At 39.6% G+C, this 13,741-nt stretch overlaps 1 long non-coding RNA gene across 1 annotated transcript; it reads right to left on the bottom strand.

The window, feature by feature from the left end:
* Positions 1-1,232: 1,232 nt before the first annotated feature.
* LOC113287724 lies at positions 1,233-3,272 on the bottom strand. The gene is made up of 2 exons (XR_003330279.1): positions 3,006-3,272; positions 1,233-2,850 (listed from the first exon to the last, which is right to left on the bottom strand). It is a non-coding gene; the product is annotated as an uncharacterized LOC113287724 (long non-coding RNA).
* Positions 3,273-13,741: the final 10,469 nt, after the last annotated feature.

Raw genomic sequence — 13,741 nt, 5'->3', positions numbered from 1 at the left:
GGGTAATGAGTGACTTGTTTGTATCAAGTTGTGGTGGTTACAAAGATCTTAAATGCTTCCCAAAGTAATAGAGAGAACTCAAGTTGAAGTAAATACTTAAGTTCTAAACATTAAAGAGGTATAAGCTTAAGACTATATCTTCTTCTCCTAAAAATTGAATGCCATTAGTTTGTTGGTGAGGCTTGGTATTTATAGCCCCCTCTGCTCCAGGTATATCTTTGCTGTCTTTGGATCCATCATTCCCTGATACACCTTCCGTACAAATTGTACCTTCGTTCGCCGCATGCTTTCTCCAGTCGAACTCTGCCACCTCAGCTGACCCACGTTCCTTCGGGAACTTCCCAGCCTCAGTACAAATTGTACCTTCGTTCACCGCTAACATTTGCCAGTCAGATTCCTCCACGTCATTTTTCTCCACGCGCTTTGGTTAAACGTGTAGATAAGAGATTTGTACATTTAATGCTGATTAGATGCGCCATCTACCTATGTCCCTTCGCCAGCTTCCTCTCTCTAGACTAGGCTTTAATTTATCCATCTTGGCTGTCGAGGTATTGACGAGGTGTCAAACTCGCAAATAATATTTTCTACTTCTCTTTACACTAGCAAGTAATATAATGGAAGCAGGATCGTCCCAAGGGAGGTGTGTTAAGCAAAAGTTGATATGCAAATACTCTTATAGCAAGATTATTTTGTTGTAGAAAATTCTGAAAATTGTAAATTGTATTCAAATATGAGATGGAATTGATTAAGGATTCATTCTCGACCATGGAACATAAACCAAATTGATACATAACCACGTTTTTCGCATTATCTCGTTACTAACAACCCTAGGATAATCAGTACGATCAACTATCTCGTTATTATCTCCTAAGTTCACCGGATACGGAAGCGCTCGACTACCGGTTTCTACTTGCCAAGTTCCCTAGAGGTACTCTTACTAGGTGTGACTTAAACAAATGCTTTACGTTTTATGAGATAAGGTTGCTCCTAGTGATGAAATCAAAAGCATGAATCACCTAATGGTGTCAATTTCTACATATGGGTACTTAACAAAGTCCCATCATCAGTACCCACATACTGCTAATTATATTTATCTTTCTAGACAATTGCGGGTCGAAGAAAATTTAAACTAGCAATAAGATTGTGACATAACTATTTAATTTCGAACTTAAACAATTAAGGAACAATCCATAAGCATTATTAGCATGGTAGAAATCAAACAATAACTAAACTTGCGAGAAAACGAGCTATTGCATATCAATTATGAGTTCATATTTCGGGCTTTGAAATCACCCTCAATCAAAAATAGTTTTAGTTACTCATAGTATTGGAGTTCATCATCAATTACAATTGAAATAAACAAGATGGAAAATAAATACGAAAGCAAACCCTAATTGCCGCTATCTCCAAAAAGCTCCAAGTAGAATACGTGATCCCTCGAGTTGTAGAAAGACACATCTTTTATAGCTCTTTTTGTTCCAAAATTAGGTATAGTCTTCAAAAGTCCAAGTCCAATATATCCACCAAGCCCATATAATTCATGTGTGAAAGTAGCCCAATAGAAAACTCTGACCCCAAAAATAGCCACCGGAAACTGGTTCCATGCCGGAAATTGGCTGTAGAAGTCGCCGGGAAGAAGCTCATGTGAACGGGAATAGTATCTCAGGTGCCTTAGCTAGGTTTGCACCATGCTTGCGTAGTAGCAGCAGTGATGCACATACACCCACTGCATCTTCATTTCAATCACTGCATAGCCATCCACTCCACTCTACCAGTTCATCTCCACACTGCAACTGCACTTGCACCTACAACTTCAACTCCAGCTGCAGCCAACCCATCTCTGAAATTCTGCAGCAGTTGCTTGTCTCAAGACTAAGCTCGAAATCTCCATCAATCTATCTCTTCAGGCCACCTGCAATCTCAAATTCATATGCAACCCAACCATCCTACACATACATCTAACTTTATAACAGCTTCAGTTCCTCCTTGCAATTCATTCTAGCCATCTCAGCCTGCTATCACACACTCTTCAGTTACACACTTCACAGCAACCATTTTCCTGCCTTCGTCTAACTTCTCAGCTGCTGTAGCTTCAAAACACCAACAACTCTATACCAGCAATCCCACTATTCAAACTGCGCTGCACTATAACCTGCAACATCAACTTCATTCAATACCAGCACCAGCAAATTTACCAACTTCTCCATGAACCTTGTAAACACGGCCACACAATTTTAGACCAACACAGAACTGACCATCAGCTGTTCAATCAGACTACACCCCCATTTAAATCACCAAATTCCTTCTGCAACAAGCTTATCTCTGCCAAAAGCTAATTCATCTCAAACCCACTTCTGTTCATGACCACACTGCAACTGCAATTCAGTTTGTAGTTCAGCTCATCATAGACCCGTTATCTTGCAGCTGCAACATGCTCAATTCACAAGAAAACCACATTTAATCACCACCAGTGCCTTCATTTTTCTGTAATTGTACTCAAACTCCTCAGACCAACAACAGCTGCTCAGACTCATCTTCTTCATGGCAGCACCACCAACACATCCCTGTAAACGGCCTCTGAACTGCAGTATCACCAACAACTCCACATTGTGCTCAAACCCGGTTCCAGAACCCATGAATATCAACTCCTTGCAGACTTCAATTTCTCTGTTTACTGATTCTTCATCTCCATCCTTGTACTTCACCTGCACTTCACAGCTGCAATATCATCTCAGGTCACCTGAACCTAAACATTCATCTAAACTCAGCTTCACCACCGCAACAGCTGCAACTTCAATCCAGCAAACCCATTTCAGCAATACTGAGTTCCATTTGGTCAACATAAAACACCTGCAATCATCATTTCACACAGCATCAGAACTTCCATCTTATTACAGCATCAAATTCATCCTGTAGCTCCAACAGACTCAAATCAAGAGAAATCCCCAATTTATTCTCAAACCCTAATAACTGAAATCAATCACAAACCCTTGAAAATCACCCACATCTGTTGTAGACTTGAATCCCTTAAAACCCATCTTCTTATTCTTGAAATCGAGCTCCGCTTCTTCCTTAATCAAACCTGGTTTATACTCAACCACAGATTCAACCATGGCCAGAGCAGCACTTGTTCTTCATCATTTCTTTCTGATAGAAACAGATGCAAACCAATTTCATCCTTCGAACCAGCAGCATCATCTTTCCGGTCTCCCTTGTTGTCTCTGAATTTCAGGTCACCTTAGCAGCGCCTCCTTCTTTCTCTCTCAGTTTTATTTCAGGAACAAATGATTGACAGAAACTCCTCTCAATTTTGGGTATTGGTAGTAATGAGAATGGACGCAGGCACCCACTGATGCATACAGGCCACCCAGATTACATTAGCCTGTCGGTTTCAGGGGACCGACTGCCTGTTCGCTTCCTTGCTCGACTGTCTGTTGCTTCGCGCGACTGTGAGTTAATCTTTTTGCTCCTTTTTGCTCCAAGTGAACGCTTTATTTTCTTCGTTCGAGTTCTTCCACCAACAACATTCGTCTCTTACTTCTCATACCTATTTTTTCTCTCCAATTTCTCTTCATCACTAAAGTTGTCATTTTTCAGACAAGATTTGCATTACTAAAGATGACATGCTTTTCAGACAGAAATTAAGAAATAGAAGCAAATAATGAAAAATAGTTCTTCTCCAACAACAGTTGCACTTGAAATGACACTTTTGCCCTGTTTCTTCTTCTTTTGTTCCAAATGACTCCAAAGTACCTAAATACTCAAAAGCAAACATAAGATACATAACTTACAAGAAAACTCACAAAGAAAGATAAACAATAGATAAATATTAAGATGTTTTAGACACCTATCAGGTATCCCTTCTTGGGATGAGATAAAGTAGATCTGCGAAGGTATCCTCTGCCACTTAGGTTTCTCTGTATAGCGAGGGCTACACAGTTATTCTGCATGCGACCACTAAGATCGTGACACATGCTCCGCAGAATATTGGTATTCACAATTTTCCCCTTTTATTTCATATTCTACCATCTGGTAGGATTGGAAGAAAAACTCCCGTAACGCCGCCATTTTTGCACGTACCGATTGGGTGGTCCCCATATGTCTTTTCATGCAATAACTTCCCTTGAATTTCAGGACGTCCAAATTTTTGGATTCTCCAACCGCCTATAAGAAGAGAATAAATAGGAGGAATTTTCATTAACTCCTCTTCTTCCCCTCGAACTTTCGCTCTCTGTCTCTTTCACAAAGATTTGTCTTCTGCTGTCAACTGTCGATCTTCCTTTTGATTCGCCAAGGCTCCTGTTCAACACTCGATCATCACATACAAGTAAGTGATACTTTTCTTCTTCTCTACCTGTTTGGATTTTCGTCTTGGATTCTCCTTGCTTCGGATTTGATTAATTGTCATTGATCGCCATTGATGTTCTTGGATGTCTGCATGCGTTATTTGAAGCTTTTGATGTGTTCTTCATATTGCATGAGAGTTTGGGTTTGTTTACATTTCATATTTTGATGTTGGTTCCGCCATGATTGTTCTGCATTTGCAATTTTATTCATGGTGATGAGTATCCTTCGATTCATGTTATGATGGGTTTAAACCGCTTCCCTTGGTTGGTTTAGTTAAACCCATGCCCAAAGTATGCCTGTTTTTGCCCCCAATTTTCTTTTGAGTTGACTGTGATTTCATTCCGCCATTGTTGATGGGATGTTCTTCCTGCAGGTGTTAGGGATAATGAGACTTCCGAAGAAGCCTACGCGGAAGGAACGGAGAAGTTCTTCGTCTACTGATCCACCTTCGCGAATGGATCATCCTGATGTTACACCATCTCCACAACCTGAAGACACTGAGGTACCTGCTAGTACTGAGATGGCTATGGTCCCTGAGGTTGCTGCGGACCCTGAGGTAGAAGAAGTTGTTGTTGAGGATCTTCCACCTCCTCCTCCTCACTATGAGATTCACAGGCTTCAGCTGCGTGACACGGATAGCTACGTTCACTTGTCTTTAGATGAGATCACCAAATATTTTCGCCTCCATAAGTTTGAGATATCCTTTGTCGATGGCCCTGATATTCTCACCGAGTCCCTGATCCGAAGTTTTCCTTATGATGAGAACAACCTTTTGATTAGTGTTGGTTAGTTGGCCGCACGTATGCTCCTCCCATTGTTTAGTAGAAATGATCCCTTCTACTATGACATTTTGTCTACCAGGGATGACCCGGTGAACAAGACTCAGATCCGAGGAGTTATGAAGTACATCGGTAACCATTGGAGTGCCCTTCGTGAGAGTTGGTACCGTAAGGGAAAGACTACTTTGAAGTCTTATGACCCCTTTGCTGATGGAAGGTCTAAGAAGGAGGATTATACCCCTGTCAACTTCAATGCTATGTATGTTGATGTTATTCGGAAGAGTAACCTTCTTCCTTGGAGTGTTGTCCCTCGTCTTATCCATGTTACTGCTAGGCAAATTAGGGAAGGTAACAGCCTTCGTCTGCTGGAGGAGATTGATAAGACTGGTTTGATTGTTATCCCTTATTCTGCTAGGCTACCTTTGTCGAAGTGTGACCGCATCCGTCTTGATCATGATGATCGCTGGGATCGTACTCCCCTTCGTGTGGTGGATCCTTGGGCCTACGGATTTACTACCGCTGATCCAAACGTCCCTCGTACAGCTCTTTCCTTGCCTGAAAAGTATGATGGATATCAGCCTTTGGTTTTCAACCCTGCTGCTTCTCATGAGGTAACCTTCGTTTTCCTTGGAGGTTTTTCATTTTGTGTCTTTTTTGCAGCCTTTGTTTAGTATTATGATGACTTTTTTCTGTAGCCTGCTCCTGCTTCTTCTGCTGGAACTGCTCCGGGTTCTGCTGGTAATTCTGTAGCCACTAGGACTAAGAAAAGAAAGGCTTCGGCTGAAACAGCTACGCCAACACCTGCGGAGGTAAGGACCATAACCATGCCTTTGTTTCCATAGGTTCCTTAGTACTTTGCCCCTGATCCTTAGCTGGCGCATGTGTTTTTTCACAGTCCTCCAAGAGAAAGGGAAAGTTGAAGGTTGTTATTGATCTTGAGGAATCTGACGAAGATCCCGAGGCTGGTGAGGAGGTGCCGGATGACGAAGATATGGAGGACATTGAGGATACTGGCCTCAGCCCTCATTTGTACGATATTGAGGAAGAATTTTCCAAGTATAACCCCAGTCTCATTCGTGATGGCTATGTGGAGGGTTAGAACCTCCTAGTTGGTGGTGATGTCTCACTGGTGAGCCCTGTTAGTGTTCAAGCTCCAACTCCTACTTCACTTCCAAAGGTACCCTCGTTTTATGCTCCTAGTGGTGCATTTCCTGTTATCTCGGCTACTACTGGGGATGCTGTTGTATCTTCCAAGAGTCTTCCTTCGTCTCCTGCTACTTCATTTCAATCGAGTGGCTCGTTTGCCAAGGGTGTTGCCTCGGTGGTGAAGGTTAGTAGATCAGACTCTCAGTCGAAGAAAAAGGTTGTGATTTCACTGCCCATCTTCTCCTTCAATGTTACGCCCACCTGATTAGGGAGCGCTTGGTCTTTTTCTACTGTTCCTGTTAGTAAGGCTGTTGGACCTCCGTCTTCGTCACCAGATTGGGCCGTACTGGTTAATCTTCTTTCTGCTGGTGATATGGATTTAGGTGGTGCTCAAGCTCTTTCTTCGGTTCCTAGATCATCCACCATGCCGTCTCTCCGCCGTGGTGAGGGCTCAGTATTCCTTCCCCGCGCTCGCTCCCAAGTGATTGGTGGAACCGTTGCTGAATCTGAGAAGGGTAAATTACCTAAGAATTTGAGCCTTGGGAGTTCTGACGATGTTATTCTTGAAGCCATCCTGTGGGATTCAAAGGGTCCCTTTTCTGCAGAGGTTGATCTTCACCGTCTGGCTGGTTCTTTAGAGATAGCTTCGCATCTAGACGTCTTGTCTGCTCAGTATCGTGTGGCTAAGGATCTTTTCTTTGACCCGGACTGCCTTCGCTCTAGTCAGAGCTTCGGTGAAATCCGCAGGGGTAGTATCCAAGAGATGGAGGCTTTCATGGACACCTATGCTGATTTTCTTCCCCGTTTTTCGGTGTTCTCAATAAGTGATTTCTTACTTGATTGTTTCATGCCTTGCTTTGAACCTTCGTCTGTTCTTATACTTCGTTGTTTGCAGCTTTGCAAACAAATAGATGTGGGTTGTACCTTGTTCAAGTTTTATAGGGCTAAATGTACTCACTTGAATGCTTTGTTGGAGTGCGCTCGTCAAGAATATTCCCTTGTTAGCACACAACAGCCTTCGTATGGTGATGCTGCTTCTGCTACTAAGGTATCTTCTTTGGAGGAAGATCTGAGAAAGACTCAGAGATCCTTGGAGGCTTGTTTGCTGGCCCTGTAGAGAGCTAACAATGCTGCAAAAGTTGCCAAGGATGGGCTTAAAGCTGTTAATTCTGCCCTAGATGCTGAGTCCTCCAAAGCTATAGGTTCGTGTCTTCTTTTCCTTAACTTTATTTTCATTGTTGCTTGGTTGCATAGTTCTGAGACAACCTACGCCTGCAAGATGGTAGCTCTAGTGATCTTATACATCTCCGGGAGCAGGTAGTCAAGTTGACATCCGATGTTTGGTATTATCAGAAGAAATCTGACAGATTAATGAACATGATTGTTCATAACGAGGCCCAGCTTTCTCTTCAATATGCCTATAACGCGGATCTTGTGAAGAAGATGTCTTTGCTTCGTAAAGAATATGACGAAGCCCTTAAGTGGAAAGAGGGTCTCATTTTAAAGCAGAAGGAAGACATTGTTTTAGTTGAGAGACGCCTCTCAGCCCAAGAAATCATCCGCAAGAAGTATCATGCAGATTTGGAAGACGCTTGTGCTTCATTGGCTAAGGTTACTGCAGAGCGTAATGTTTTTTCTTCTGAGGTCTTCTTTCTTAAGAGTAGACTTGTTGAGGCCGGCTCCGCATCGTCTTCCATGTCTCGTGCATCCTTGGTTAAGAGATTGGACGAATTAGAGAATATTTACCAGGCTTTATCCTCTGAGAATGCTTCGCTCCGGATTTATGTTGATGATCTTCGGACTGAACGAGATACCCTTGTAGATGATCTCAAAGTCACTGGGGTGGACCTTGTTGAGGCCCGACATAGTTTAGAAGAATCCCTTAGCCATGCAAGAGGTAGCTTAGGGTCCTTTATATTCTTGCAGCATTCTTTGTTTCCTTTGCTGCCTTTGCTCATTACTTGCTTTTTTGTATCCGCAGGTTTCCAGGAGCAGTTGGTGGGTGAAAACGCCAAGATTATCCGTATTGAAGGCCAAATATCCTCACTGGAGATATCTCGTAAGTTTGATGTTGCTGCTAAGTTCCAGGCTGAGGCTCTCCAGCAAGCTAACGATCAGCTTAGTGCTCAGGTGATGGAACTTTGTCAGAATTCGGCTTCGGATATGGAGGCTTAGTCCTCTCAGATGAAGGTGCAATTTGAGCATTTGGCCATTGATTATATCAATGCTTCCTTTGAGGAAGCCGAGCTCCAGGCTGAAGGAGTTGTCTTTCCTCGTCTTCCTTACCTTTGATCCAGTCGTATTCAGCTTATATTAATTGAACTCTTTGTTGTATTATGCCCTCGGCTGAGGTTCCCTTGTGTTGTCTCCTTTTCTTGAAACATTGCTTCGTGATGGTTTGAACCTTCTTTATCTGCAACTTTTTAAGACATGTCAGTCGTATTTCGGTAACATTATTACTTTACCTACGTTATTGCATAAATATTTTGTTTGCAGACGTATTGTGTCTAGTTTATCGCACATTCAAGTCGTCACAAGGTGCTAAGGTATGCTTAACCTTGAGTGGAACATTCATCGTCCTACCTAAGTGTTAGAGCATTGCTCGGTTGAACCCACCAAGCGTTGGTATGTCAAGTTTGGTTGCCATATTTTAGTTAATCAAAACTCATGTTAAGAGTCGCTTGATTATGTACTAGAGTCAACTTCGTATAGGTTAGCTTGAAAGTATTAGGATATAAGACATTACAAGTATTGCGAAGAATTGAAGATGTGAAGAAGCAAGGAGCTACAACGACAACAATCATCCTTCCACTTGAGGTTAGTGATATTTGACTTGAACTGTTTCATTCCCTAACGTATCTTTCAAGTTGTGCATATTGAAAACATAACTGCGAAGCATATTTGAACTCTAGATATACATAGTATTAAGGAATACAATACGAAGTTTATTGCTTAACCATTAAACTTTGTAGATAAGACATCGCCATAATAATTTGAATGCTATTGTGATTATGTATGGGTATGAGGTGAGGATTTCATCCTAGGGAACAATGTTTACATGTGTTCTAAGGAAGTAAGTTCATAAACTTTTTTGTGAACCGAAAAGGAAATTTCCAGGTGTTATTGGTTTTGTTATTCATTGCATATCTTATTAACAACCGAGTATAACCGCTCACAACTTTTTTGTGTTCTTGGTAGAACTATTCACAAAGGCCTGACTTATGTATTGGTATGAATTTTATTAGTGAAACCGATCTTAAGTAATCACCTGAGATGGTATGATCGGGTTTGTGTTATGTCTGACCAAATATGGGAAAGGGGAACCGATCCAGTAAGAGGTGCAGTACATCACAAAGGGTAACCGATCCTTGTATGAGGTGCAACAAGGTTTATAGCAGAAAGGGGAACCGATCCTATGAACATGTACAACACATATGAGTTAGATAATATATATATATGTGGGGAACCGATCCTAGTACCTAGTCAACCGAATTTTGGAAAGCTAGTGTGACTATGCACGGTACTCACATGGAAGGTAGAACCGAAACTTGTTTTGGTAGAACCGTTAAACCCATGATTGTGATTGAATGTTATTTGATCAATTGCATAGTTCTTGGAAGTCAGATGAACCAATTCTAAACTTGTTTGGAAGTGTGGCAAATCGGTTTCAAGGTTGTAAGTGTGAAAGAGAACTTACAAATTAAGGATGTCGACATACTTTGAACACGTGCTATGAATGTTTATTTCTTTAATTGTTCAAAGTTATTCCTTAATAGCTAAGGGAAGAGAATTCTAGGATCGAAACATAAATAACTAAAGAATCTTTTAATTAAGGTTGTTAATTTCATTTTGTAGGGAAATAAGAATTAGTAATGTGCATTTACTAATTAGAGATTTTCCGAGGGATTTCGATCATTATTTTTGGACCGAGCATTTCCAGGAATTATGAAAACCGAATTTGTGATTTAATGAATATCTTGAGAATATTTTCGGTTTTGGAAATTCCTTGGTGTCCAAACTTCCTTGTCTATAAATACTTGAAGTTTGCCTTTCTAGCAAACTAATCCTTCGTAACAACAAGCTTCCTCTTTGTTGCGTTGTTACTGGTGTAGCCGCCTATTCGGATAGGAGAGTAACCTAATTAGGCGAAATCTCTTACGTCCGCTCAGTTTAAAGTATTCTTTAGGATTGAAAAGCTCTAGCGTGTACCGTTGGTGGGAAACTAGATAATTGCGGTTTATCTTTTGTTTTCATTGATTTGATTGACTAATGGTGGTTGAACTTTGATTGCACCTAGTTTGTTTATGCTTGAGAATCTTCTCTTCTGATATAAGATTTACTCAAACTAGTTTAGAGTTTCGACATGGATCTTTAGACTGTTGTTAGTTCGAAAGACGATCTTGTGATAATCTATTGTTAACAGACTTCGTTTTGTGCGTGATTGATCACAAGAGATTCAAGTGATTGTGTGCAAGTTACTGTTGAAGATCTAAGAAGATTTGAAGACGAAGAAGATATTGAAGATTTCTGATTTGTGGGTTCATAATCTTTCTTGTGCAAAATACTTGCTTCGGTAAAAGAGGATCCAATTAATAATCGGTTTATCCTTGTGATAGATTGGATTGATTAATTGAGTAGATCGACGACGACACAATTGTTTGGGTTAATAATGTTGTTGGCGTAATATTAAACGATTACTTCTGTAATTGAACATAAGATAGATCTAAGGACCTGACGAAGGAGTTTATGTTAAGATAAACAGAAGAGCCTTTGTCCGACTCATATCACTTGGTTGAAGAGAGTTGATACCAAACAGATTTGTTGTTCCTTTACTGTTTGGAATACGAACCAAAGGAATTGTTCCAAGTACGTGACTTATTTATAAGTTGGAGGCGTGGGAATACATACGGAACTAGGTGATCTATAGGTTTAGTTGCTTGGTCTCGACTATACGAAGTTAGGTGTAATTTTGTGTAGCGTCTTAATCCTGAGAGTATTCAATTCTGGACAAGGTCCCGGGGTTTTTCTGCATTTGTGGTTTCCTCGTTAACAAAATCTTTCTGTGTCATTTACTTTATATTTCCGCATTATAATTGTTTTATTATAATTAACGTAAATTACACAAACGTTAATTCCTATTTACTTGATAAGTGAACCTATTGTGTTTGGTTAAGTCCGAACCTTTTTATCAAGTAACATACTTCGTTGTTGTATTTTCTCGATCTCGTATCGATAGAAAATCACAAGAAGTGTGAACCAATTAGTTGTATTTTTTCGAGTTGGTCCATAGACAATCACTTTCGGAGAAAGGACTTATAGGTAGGAATTTTTTTAGCTTGAGGTATATTTGGGTACCCTCGCCTTTTCAATTGGTAACAGAGGAGGCAAACACGAAAAGATCTAACAATCTGTGTTTGGTGTGATCCAACCTATAAGAAATGAATATAATGAGTGGTTCAGTTAACGTAATAGCAGGATTTGACTACTTTATAAGATCGTGGTGAAATTACGTATGAAGTATGTAATACTCTTATTCCTAAACATGTTAGGAATTATGCTTATGTATGTCTCGAGTGGCTTACATAATCCCTTGGTTGTCATACGATTGTATATCATTAAGTTGAGTAACAATGATACAATGACCTATGAGACATGTCATATCGTGAAAACGTATAAGATTCTACTCAATATTTTTATGAATATCGGCTATTATGTTCTGGAAAATTCAGGAATATTGAATATATTTTGGATGGCCTACCAAAGTATACACATTTACATTTTCAGATCAAGGACTGTCAATGTTTCTCTTTCTAGGATGCCGTTTTGGAAAATATGTATTCCTACAAGGAATAAGTTTTCAGTTTATAACTCTATTAACAATGGTTTGCTTCATGCACCTCACAACTGTTTCAATGAAGCAAGTGATCTTTTGAAATATTGTTGGGAGTATGATTCTGATGGTATTTTTGACAAATATCATATCTTTTTCAAATTTATCTCTGTATACTCTAGTAAACTCTTGAATGAGATTCGAGTGATATTGCCACCTTCTGGTAATAAAGGAGTAAACAGGTTTTTGGAAAAAAACATGGAATCAATCCAAAAAAAACATCCAGACCATGAAATACCGGTTTTCCAAAAGAAATACTTGGATATAAAATCGGAATTTTTTCCCCACAAGCCACGGTTTCCGATTTTGAATGTATTTCCTAAAACTAGTTATTTCCAGTTTTTGATATCAAGTCTTCGTATAAAAGATAATCTCTTGATATGTGTTTAAACATATTGGGGAAGATTGCTCAAAACTGTAACTAGGTTTTTCATATTTTCGCAAGCATGAGAAAAGGGAAATCAAGAACTAAATCCGCTAATAAGCGGATCAGAATTGAAAATATGGATGAAATCAGATTTCCTAACAGTATTGACAACAAGCATGAATTTGCACGCTTCATTGATAGTTCTTGCTTCAGGAAATACGAAGCACTTAAGGGAATGGATAATACCACTGAAAAGAAGTTTCATCCAGATGTCCAAAATAAGGATTATGTGAATTTTGTTCAAGATCGAAACTAGGGGAATCTTTTTAATCTTGAAGAATATTCACCTGATTTGGTAAGAGTGTTTTATGCCAATATATACAATGTTGATCACAAAAAACTTAGTTTTGTGACTTTTGTTGGTCGATGTATCTATTATATTGATCGTAAGACAATTTCTAATGCTATTAAGTACACTGAGGAAAGTAATCACCTGATTACCGGAGTTGAAATGGATCACGATGCCATTTCAACATATCTCACTGGAAAGAAGATAGCATGGAAAAATGATAGATTACCTACAAAGAATATACCCTTTCATCTTAGGGTCTTCAGTAAACTTTCTTTAGCAACCATATTTGCAAGTACAAGAGATAAATCAGTCTGGGATAAGACGTTTGCAGAATTTGTCTATTTTCTGTTGAAAGAGTATACTCAAATAGATCTTTGTGGTATAATTGTTAGACAAATGATCAAGATATAAGATTCTATCTCATCTTCTGGTATCAAGAGACATCTCGGTTTTCCGTGCATAATTACCAAAATCTGCGAATCAGTCGGAGGAGAAGATTTTGACGAGATGATGAGCATTAATGCTGTAACTAATAAGACTGTAAGTCAAATGATTGGGGTACAAACCCATTATGAAGGTGTTAAAAGAATTACTCCATATTCTAACAACAAGACTCTTCTTGTTTACCTTGAAAGTTTAGGTAAACAACTTGACTGTTTTCAGAAACAGCTGGGCTTTGCTGCTCGAAAAGACATATAAACTCTTAAAGGAATTCAAAATTTTGAATCAGAGTTTTGGGATCAAGAATCAAAAATCGAAGAAGAGCGACAAAAAGCACTTGGTCCCAAGGAATGTTCTTCCCAATGATTAAGTTGAAAAAGAAAAAAAAAATAGACAGTAGTTTTTGATTTATTTCAATA

Source organism: Papaver somniferum, chromosome 6 (genome assembly GCF_003573695.1).
Source record: "Papaver somniferum cultivar HN1 chromosome 6, ASM357369v1, whole genome shotgun sequence".
Classification (NCBI taxonomy): domain Eukaryota; kingdom Viridiplantae; phylum Streptophyta; class Magnoliopsida; order Ranunculales; family Papaveraceae; genus Papaver; species Papaver somniferum.
The sequence above is the reverse complement of the archived record's forward strand: the minus strand, read 5'-3'. Positions and strand labels throughout refer to the sequence as shown.